The following is a 10250-nucleotide window of genomic DNA, read 5'->3' as shown; positions in this document are numbered from 1 at the left end:
GGACTGTGAAGAAGGCTGAGCACCGAAGAATTGATACTTTTGAACTGTGGTGTTGGAGAAGACTCTTGAGAGTCCCTTGGACTGCAAGGAGATCCAACCAGTCCATTCTGAAGGAGATCAGCCCTGGGATTTCTTTGGAAGGAATGATGCTAAAGCTGAAACTCCAGTACTTTGGCCACCTCATGCGAAGAGTTGACTCATTGGAAAAGACTCTGATGCTGGGAGGGATTGGGGGCAGGAGGAGAAGGGGACGACAGAGGATGAGATGGCTGGATGGCAGCACTGACTTGCTGGACGTGAGTCTGAGTGAACTCCGGGAGTTGGTGATGGACAGGGAGGCCTGGTGTGCTGTGATTCATGGGGTCGCAAAGAGTCGGACATGACTGAGTGACTGAACTGAACTGAACTGAACTCTGTGCTAAGTCAGAAAGAGAGGTTATGCAGAGTGCTAGCCCAAATTACCATCTGTGTTCCTATTCTTGCAGCTAGAGCATCCCAGGTCCCCTAAGGGTTACATGACCAGCAAAACACAAGCTAGTCCTTCAGGATCTCCTAGAAAAGTTGAAGCAATGGACTATAGTCCAACTCTTTCCTTCTCCAGTGAGAAGCTTGGAGCTGCAGTGTTTCCCTCTGATCAGTTGGCACTATACCAGAGGTAGGGATTTGGCAAGAAGGTGTCTTGGATTTCTCTTCTGGTTTCAACGGGTCTGATTTTACACTTTCCCAAGGTATAAGAACCTCTCAATTAGCTTCTGGATTTTCCACCAAGGGAAATTTTCTCTGAATGGTTGTTGAATCAGCATGTTTATTGGTGGAAGGAAACTCCAAGACTTATTTATTCTCCCATCTCACTGACATCATCCTCTAAGAGCCAATGTTCTTAAGCAGCTCTAATTCACCATACAGAGTTTCTAAAAATACTTAAGGAGTATTGGAGTACAGATTATTATTGCCAGTCTAATTCCATTTCCTATTCTAGAAGTCCAGAGAAAATCAGATTGCAAACCAGTAACATGTGGGAAATGTTTGGAAAAGGCCTAGTAGGGCATACTCACTGATTGAATTCTTGTTATGTAGCATTTGGCTATACTCTAGTTGGCAAATACACTTTACAAAAATGACTTTATTCTCCTTAAGCAGGAGGCAGTGGTATACTGATGTGTGTGCATTCTTCCCAACTTCACTTTCAGTGACATCACATTGACAGCTTGAAATCAGCTATGATGGGAGCATTACACCATGGAAATCAGCAAATGTTATAGATCAGGGATTTTTTTTCCCCCTTTGGAAAATCAGCTGTTGAAGATTTACCACTACAATATTTGGAGAACTGTGAGTCTAAAACACTATGAGCTTTTGATGTTGAGACAGAATTTGATCTGGTCCCTGGGGACACAGACCCTGAGGTGAAGATTTTTATAGGATGTTGTATTAACCACATCTTTTATTTTCTGTATTTTAATGCTTTGATATCTCTGGCCTTGCCAACACTGGAAGGGCTACCCAGTTTCTAAAGACAGTAAAAAATGCAAACCTAACAATCCAGAACCCTTACCTCCAGCTACTTGTCCTACACCAGGGTCAGTTACCAGGCAATTAAGGGCAGCGTCTATGACCCAGAACCACTGAAATTTTCACAAGACAGCCAATACTAAGCTTGTAGGTAACAAATTATCTTCTTAATGACAATCAATTCCTGACTGTTGGCCTCATCATACCTAAATCATAATAAAATCTCTATGAAAACAGCAGTTATTTGGGAGTTCCCTGGTAGCCTAGTGGTTAGGATTCCAGGCTTTCACTGCTGTGCCCTTGGGTTCAATCCCTGGTTGGGGAACTGAGATCCTACAAGCTGCATGGTTTGCCCAAACAATCAAAAAAAAAAAAAAAAACAAAACCCACAGCAGTTCTTTGAGAAATGCTCTCAAGATAAACACATTTGAGGAAGAGATAGAAATAAATTGGAAAAAGAGAGGATTTACCTGTGATTGAGTAATCACAGGTAAATCCTGTGAGTCCCAAGAAAGGCTTGAGTCAACTCCACAGAAATGGGAAGAAGTGAGATGACCCTTCCATGTGGTTCCCTTTAAGGCAAGGGGCCCAGGTTTCATAACCATATATCGATCAGGGTAGGGTGCATCCAGATCCTAGAGAGGGGCTTGTCCTCAGGCTTTGAAGCAACTCTTTGGCTGAGAGCATCACCCAGAGAGGGATTCTGCTATTTGCTGTTAGTCATCAGTATTCTTGGCAGCTGAGGGAAGCTCTTTTGTTCTGAGAGATGGCTGGGGAGGTGTACCCCTGCATGCACTACCTAAATGGAGGATAAACTCAACTACCAAATGCTGTCTACCTTATACGATTCACGAGTTTTCTGACGGAGTCAACATCATTGAGGAGAATAAATGCTGTAGCTGAAAAGGTGCTAAAAGTTCATGTCAAGACTCAGATATGTCCTTTCAACCCTGGCAGAAAAATGAATGTAAAATAAATTAGCCATTTACAACTTTGCAAAACCTAACATACTGTGAAGATTTATCAGCTGGATCATGAAAAAATATGGACTCTATTCAACAAAGCAATTAAAAATGAACACTGGTGAAACTGAAATCCAAATAAAATAAGCTTCCAAAGTAGATGAAATGCAGAAATAGAAGTTTATTGGATCTCTCTTGCTCTCCCTCTCTCCTTTAGAATTCTGTATGTTAATTTATAAAGCTGCTAGTTCACTTTCATGCATTGGAGAAGGAAATGGCAACCCACTCCAGTGTTCTTGCCTGGAGAATCCCAAGGACAGGGGAGCCTGGTAGGCAGCTGTCTATGGGGTCGCACAGAGTCGGACACGACTGAAGCGACTTAGCAGCAGCAGTTTGCTGAATAGAATAAGGCAATTGACAATGGCTAGTAAAGCTCCTCATCCCCCAAGAAGAAGGAACACAAAAGCATGTAGCCAGTGTGGATTCTGAGTGGATTCTGAGCAGCAGGGTGATTCTAAGGAAATTTTCTATTATTTCCTGGTTGCTTTCTTTCTAGAAATTAGAGAATAAAGCTTGTGAAATCCACAATCACCATTCTTTATTCTATTAACTGATGATAAAAATAAAATATTAAAAAGACATCATAGTTGAGCTACAAAGTTCTATGGATTATTCTGTCAAATGAATGGGAGACAAGCAAGAGAGAATGGGCTGTATTCAAGGAAAAGTTAGCAAATGTATACAGAAAAGGCAAACACTCAGATTTCATAAGAATTCAAGGCAACTACTGCAGAGGAAGAGAGGGAGCTAGTCAGGGGAGCAGTGAGAAGTTAAGACACTTCACCATGAAGAGTTGAATATGTGGAGGCTTCCCTAGGGACAGGGCTTCCCTTGTGGCTCAGATGGTAAAGCGTCTGCCTACATTGCGGAAGACCCGGGTTCAAGCCCTGGGTCGGGAAGATCCTCTGGAGAAGGAAATGGCAACCCACTCCAGTACTCTTGCCTGGAAAATCCCATGGACGGAGGAACCCGGTAGGCTACAGTCTATGGGGTCACAAACAGTTGGACACACACACACACACACAAAAAAAGAAACAGTTGGACACGACTGAGCGACTTCACTTCACTTCTTCCTTAGGGACACATCTTCTTTAAATAAAACACGTTGTTTAAGTGTAGTGGCTTAGTTGCATCTTGATGCTTTCCTTCCACACTATTTCAAATATCTGTGTACCCACAGCGTCCCTGACTTGGATCTGCACAACCCAGCACACATTTATTGTTCTGGTCCTATTCTTAATGAAAGTGAAAGTGAAAATGTTAGTAGTTCAGTCATATCCAACTCTTTACGACCCCATGAACTGTAGCCTGCCAGCCTCATCAGTTCAAGGGATTCTCTAGGCAAGAATATAGGAGTGGATAGCCATTCCCTTCTCCAGGGGATCTTCCTGACCCAGGGATTGAACCTGGGTCTCCTGCTTTACAGTAGATTCTTTACCATCTGAGCCACCAAGGAAGCCCTATCCTTGCTTCACCTTGAGGAAGGTGAAGAAACAAAATTAACTACTAAAAATAGCTAACATATTTTGAGCATTTACTATAAACTAGACTCAGCAAAAATCTCTTTAAACTGTCACCACAATTCTTTGGTGAGGAACTTACTATTATTTCCACATATGAATGAAAAAGGTGAAGTTCAGGAACATTAAGTAATGTGCCCATGGGTATGAGTCTGTAAACCAGTAAAAAAGATTAGAACCATAGTCAATTTAACTGCAGAGTTTGAACTTTAAATCTTTTTTTGCTATTGTTTAATCTATAAGGAGAGATTCATTATTACTAATAGAATTCAAGAGGAAGGAGAAATTGATATTGTCATTGAATGATTAGCTGGAATTAGAGTTAAAAATTGTATTTTTAAGGAGGGAAAATATTTGTACAAAGACATAAATTCAGAATATTGTATTCTGTTCCAAACAGCTAATGCAAAAAAAAGTGTGTGCTTTTCTCCTGCTTATTGGCATACTTTGGGAACACAAGTAGATACTGTATCAGGAATTAATAGAAGACAAGATTAAGACAAATTATTCAAGCTCAATATATTTACCTTTCCCTTTGTTTTAGTTACTGGATTTTCTAACCAGAGCAGAGTCTTGGTTCATAGCCCTTAAGCATATCCCTAAGTGAGAAACTGTCCCAAAGGAGATAAGAAACAAGATAAAGTTATTGTCTTAGAAATTACTGATCTTTAGGGTTATCTCTCCTCCCTGAATCTCCCAAAATATTCTCAGGCCTAATGGTGCCACTCAGGAGAGCCAGAAATCAGGTTTTCAATCATGCTAGCCAAATCTCTGACTTAACTGCTTACTCAGACCATCCAATGTTAAAAAGGTTGGGGGTCATTTTGAGTGGGGGGTTCTTTAGCTAGCCTGAGTGATACAAAAGGATTTCTGGAGTCTTGACCAGAGTACAGAAGTAGACCAATACGTCATCCTAACTTCTGATGTCCTTTCTGGGCTGCCTTCATGTGGGTCACATATCCCTAAATACTACAGACAATCCAGCACGGAGAGAGAAAGAGAATATTTGAGGCAGTTCAAATTCCAGACTAGAAAGCAACAGAATGACTTTTACACCACACAGCATCTCTGCTGTACTTTATCCCCTCGTGCATGCATGCTGTCGCTTCAGTCATGTCCGACATTGCAATTCCGTGGACTGGAGTCCACCAGACTCCTCTGTCCATGGAATTATCCAGGAAAAAATATTGGAGTGGGTTTCCATGCCCTTCTCCAGGGGATCTAGGGATCGAACTCACCTCTTTTATGTCTCCTGCATTGGCAGGCAGGTTCTTTACCGCTAGTGCCACCTGGGAAGCCCTGTATTTTCTCAGAATACACACACACACACACACACACACACACACACACACACAAACTAAATCTAATCTTCTCCTGAACAGGTAAAAGGGTTAAATTTGTTCTCAGCAAACTATAAAAAGCAACTTAGAGAAGTGAAACAGACATTTTTTGATTGCTTCTCCAACATTTATCTCCCCAAGAGTACCGCTTTCATAGAAAGTGTTCCTCTTCTCAGCATGGGTTTTGAATGGAATTGATATCATTCTTAAGGCAATCATCCTGTGGCAATCCTCTGGTCACAGAAATTGTTTAATGGGTGAGTATGAAACAGTAGTAACACACATAATTACCAAAGAAACACTAATTCCTAGAAGCAAACATAGGAAAAAAACCTTCTTGACATTGGTTTTCACAATGACTTTTTGTATATGACATTAAAAAGCAAAAGCAACAAAAGCCAAAGTAAAATGGCACTATATCAAACTATAAAGCTTCTACACAGGAAAAGAAACAATCAACAAAATGAAAAGGCAACCTACAGAATGAGGCAAAATATTTGCAAATTACAGATCTGATAAGGTGTTAATATAAGGAATGTATACACCTCAGTATTGAAAAATCAACTAATCTGATTCAAAAATGGGCCAAGAATCTGAAAAGACACTTTTCCAAAGTGTATATACAACTGGCCAACGGGCAATGAAAAGGTGATGGACATCACTAATCATCAGGGAAACAGAGTTCTAAACTATAATGAAATATCACGTCAGACCTATCAGAATGATAATTATAAAAAATTATAAAAGCTAACAAACATTGATGAGGATGTGGAGAAAAGGATATCTTTGTGCACTGTTGGTAGGGGTGCAAACTGGTACAATCCTTAAATAAATAGAATGGAAGTTCCTCAAATAATCAAAAACAGGACTACCGTATGAATCAATAATTCCAGTTCTGAGTGTAAAATCTATCCAGGGAAATGAAATCACTATCTCAAAGAGGTACCTGTACTGTCACGCTCACTGCAACATCATTTGCAATAGCAAGATATGGAAATAACCTAAGTGTCCATCAACAGATGAATGGATATGTGATACACACACATACATGCACATAAATATGCCATATAAAAGAAAAAATCCCTGCTCTTTGTGACAATATAGATAAACACGGAGGACATTATAATCTCACTTATATGTGAAATCAAAAAAAAAAAAAAAACTGTATTCAGGGACTTCCCTGGTGATCCAGTGGTAAAGAATCCACCTGCTAACGCAGGGGACATGGGTTTGATCTCTGATCAGGGAAGATTCCATATGTTGCAGAGCAGCTAAGCCCATGCACCACAACTCCCACAACTACTGAGCCTGAGCTCTGGAGCCCGTGAGCCACAACTACTGAGGCCTGCGTACCCTAGACCCATGCCCCACAACAAGAGAAGCCTCTACAGTGAGAAGCCTGCACACCACAGCTAGGGAGTAACCCCACTTGCTGCAGCCATTGAAGACCCAGCACTGACAAAAATGAATAAACAAATTAAAAAAAAAAAACACAAAACTGAACTCATAGAAAGTATTGCTTGACAGGGATTGAAAGTAAGGCTGGGAAATGGGTAAATGTGGTCAAAGCCTAATCATGTTAGTTTTAAAATGAATAAATTCTTATCCAGTACAGCATGGTGACAATAGTTACTTGAATACTTGAAAGTTTCCAGGAGAGTAGATCCTAAAAGTTGTCAACACACACACACACACACACACACACACACAAACACACATAAGGTAACACTGTGATATTACAGATGTAACTAACCTTATTATGGTAAATACATCTATATATATATGTGTGTGTGTGTGTGTGTGTGCATGTGTGCATATGTGTGTGTGTGTGTATATATATATATATATCACACTGTACATCTTAAATTTATACAATGTTATATTTCAAAGAGAAAACCATAATTCAAAAACATACATGCACTCCAATGTTCACTGCAGTACTGTTTACAATAGCCAAGACATGGAAGCAACTTAAATGTCCATCGACAAAGGGATAGATAAAGAAGAAGTTGTGTGTGCATGCTTAGTCGCCTAGTTATGTCCAACTCTTTCCAATCCTTCGGACTATATCCCACCAGGCTCCTCTGTCCTTAGGATTTCCCAGGCAAGAATACCAGAATGAGTTGCCACTTCCTTCTCATCCAGGAATTCAACCTGCCTCTCCTGTGTCTCCTGCATTGCAGGAAATGCTTTACCCACTGATCCTTCAGGGAAGCCCTGTGGTACATATATAAAATGAAATACTATTCATCCATTAAAAAGAATGAAATAATGCCATTTGCAGCAACATGGATGGACTTCGAGATTGTCATACTGAGTGAAGTAAGACAGAAAGGCAGAAATGCTGTATGACATCCTTTATACACAGAATAGAAAAAAAATGATACAAATGAACTTACATACAAAACATAAAAAGATTCACAGACTCATAGTTGAGGGGGAGGAGTGGAAGAGTTAGTGAGGGAGTTTGAGATTGACATCTACACACTGCTATATTTAAAATGAATAACCAACAAGAACATACTGTATAGCACAGGGAACACTGCTTAATGTAATGTGGCAGCCTGGATGGGAGGGAAGTGTGGGGGAGAATGGATACATTTATATGTATGGCTCAGTTGTTCTGCTGTACACCTGAAACGATCAGAGCATTGCTAATTGGTTGTACTCCTACATGAAATAAAAAGTTAAAAAAAAAAAGACACTCCCTCAGCTAGCTCAGGTATCCCCACTATAATCAATCATTGTACCCTCTACTTTCCATTTAGAAGCCATATCATATTTTGTGTTTATTTATACATACATGGATATAATTGTGTGATGCCTTGGCTATCTTACTAAACAAAGCTTATCAAGGGAGAGGACTTTACATGTTTTTTTTTTTGTTTGTTTGTTTTTACTTTAAATATTGTGTTGGTTTTGCCATACATCAACATGCATCTGCCACGGGTGTACACGTGTTCCCCATCCTGAACCCCCCTCCCACCTCCTTCCCCATACCATCCCTCTGGGTCATCCCAGTCACCAGCCCCAAGCTTCCTGTATCCTGCATCAAACCTGGACTGGTGATTCATTTTTTATGTGATATTATACATGTTTTAATGCCATTCTCCCAAATCACCACCCACCTCTCCCACAGAGTCCAAAAGACTATTCTATACATCTGTGTCTCTTTTGCTGTCTCTCATACAGGGTTGTCGTTATCATCTTTCTAAATTCCATATATATGTGTTAGTATACTGTATTGGTGTTTTTCTTTCTGGCTTACTTCACTCTATATAATAGGCTCCAGTTTCATCCACCTCATTAGAACTGATTCAAATGTATTCTTTTTAATGGCTGAGTAATACTCCATTGTGTATATGTACCACAGCTTTCTTGTCCATTCATCTGCTTATGGACATCTAGGTTGCTTCCATGTCCTGGCTATTATAAGCAGTGCTGCAATGGACATTGGGGTACACGTGTCTCTTTAAATGCTGGTTTCCTTGCTGTGTAAGCCCAGCAGTGGGATTGCTGGGTCATAAGGCAGTTCTATTTCCAGTTTTTTAAGGAATCTCCACACTGTTCTCCATAGTGGCTGTACTAGTTTGCATTTCCATCAACAGTGTAAGAGGGTTCCCTTTTCTCCACACCCTCTCCAGCATTTATTGCTTGTAGACTTTTGGATCACAGCCATTCTGACTGGTGTGAAATGGTACCTCATTGTGGTTTTGATTTGCATTTCTCTGATAATGAGTGATGTTGAGCATCTTTTCATGTGTTTGTTAGCCATCTGTATGTCTTCTTTGGAGAAATGTCTACTTAGTTCTTTGGCCCATTTTTTGATTGGGTCATTTATTTTCCTGGAATTGAGCTGCAGGAGTTGCTTGTATATTTTTGAGATTAATTGTCAGTTGCTTCATTTGCTATTATTTTCTCCCATTCTGAAGGCTGTCTTTTCACCTTGCTTATAGTTTCTTTTGTTGTGCAGAAGCTTTTAATTTTAATTAGATCCCATTTGTTTATTTTTGCTTTTATTTCCAATATTCTGGGAGGTGGGTCACAGAGGATCCTGCTGTGATGTATGTCAGAGAGTGTTTTGCCTATGTTGTCCTCTAAGATTTTTATAGTTTCTGGTCTTATGTTTAGATCTTTAATCAATTTTGAGTTTATTTTTGTGTATGGTGTTAGAAAGTATTCTAGTTTCATTCTTTTACAAGTGGTTGACCATTTTCCCCAGCACCACTTGTTAAAGAAATTGTCTTTTCTCCACTGTATATTCTTGCCTCCTTTGTGAAAGATAAGGTGTCCATAGGTGCATGGGTTTATCTCTGGGCTTTCTGTTTTGTTCCATTGATCTATATTTCTGTCTTTGTGCCAGTACCATATTGTCTTGATGACTGTGGCTTTGTAGTAGAGCTTGAAGTCAGGCAGGTTGCTTCCTGCAGTTCCATTCTTCTTTCTCAAGACTGCTTTGGCTATTCGAGGTTTTGTGTATTTCCATACAAATTGTGAAATTATTTGTTCTAGCTCTGTGAAAAATACCATTGGTAGCTTGATAGGGATTGCATTGAATCTATAGATTGCTTTGGGTAGTATACTCATTTTCACTATATTGATTCTTCCGACCCATGAACATGGTATATTTCTCCATCTATTAGTGTCCTCTTTGATTTCTTTCACCAGTGTTTTATAGTTATCTATATATAAGTCTTTTGTTTCTTTGGGTAGATATATTCCTAAGTATTTTATTCTTTTCATTGCAATGGTGAATGGAATTGTTTCCTTAATTTCTCTTTCTATTTTCTCATTATTAGTGTATAGGAATGCAAGGGATTTCTGTGTGTTGACTTTATATCCTGCAACTTTACTAT

Source organism: Bison bison, unplaced genomic scaffold, assembly GCF_000754665.1.
Source record: "Bison bison bison isolate TAMUID 2011002044 unplaced genomic scaffold, Bison_UMD1.0 scf7180017864291, whole genome shotgun sequence".
Lineage (NCBI taxonomy): Eukaryota > Metazoa > Chordata > Mammalia > Artiodactyla > Bovidae > Bison > Bison bison.
This window is presented reverse-complemented; position numbering follows the sequence as displayed.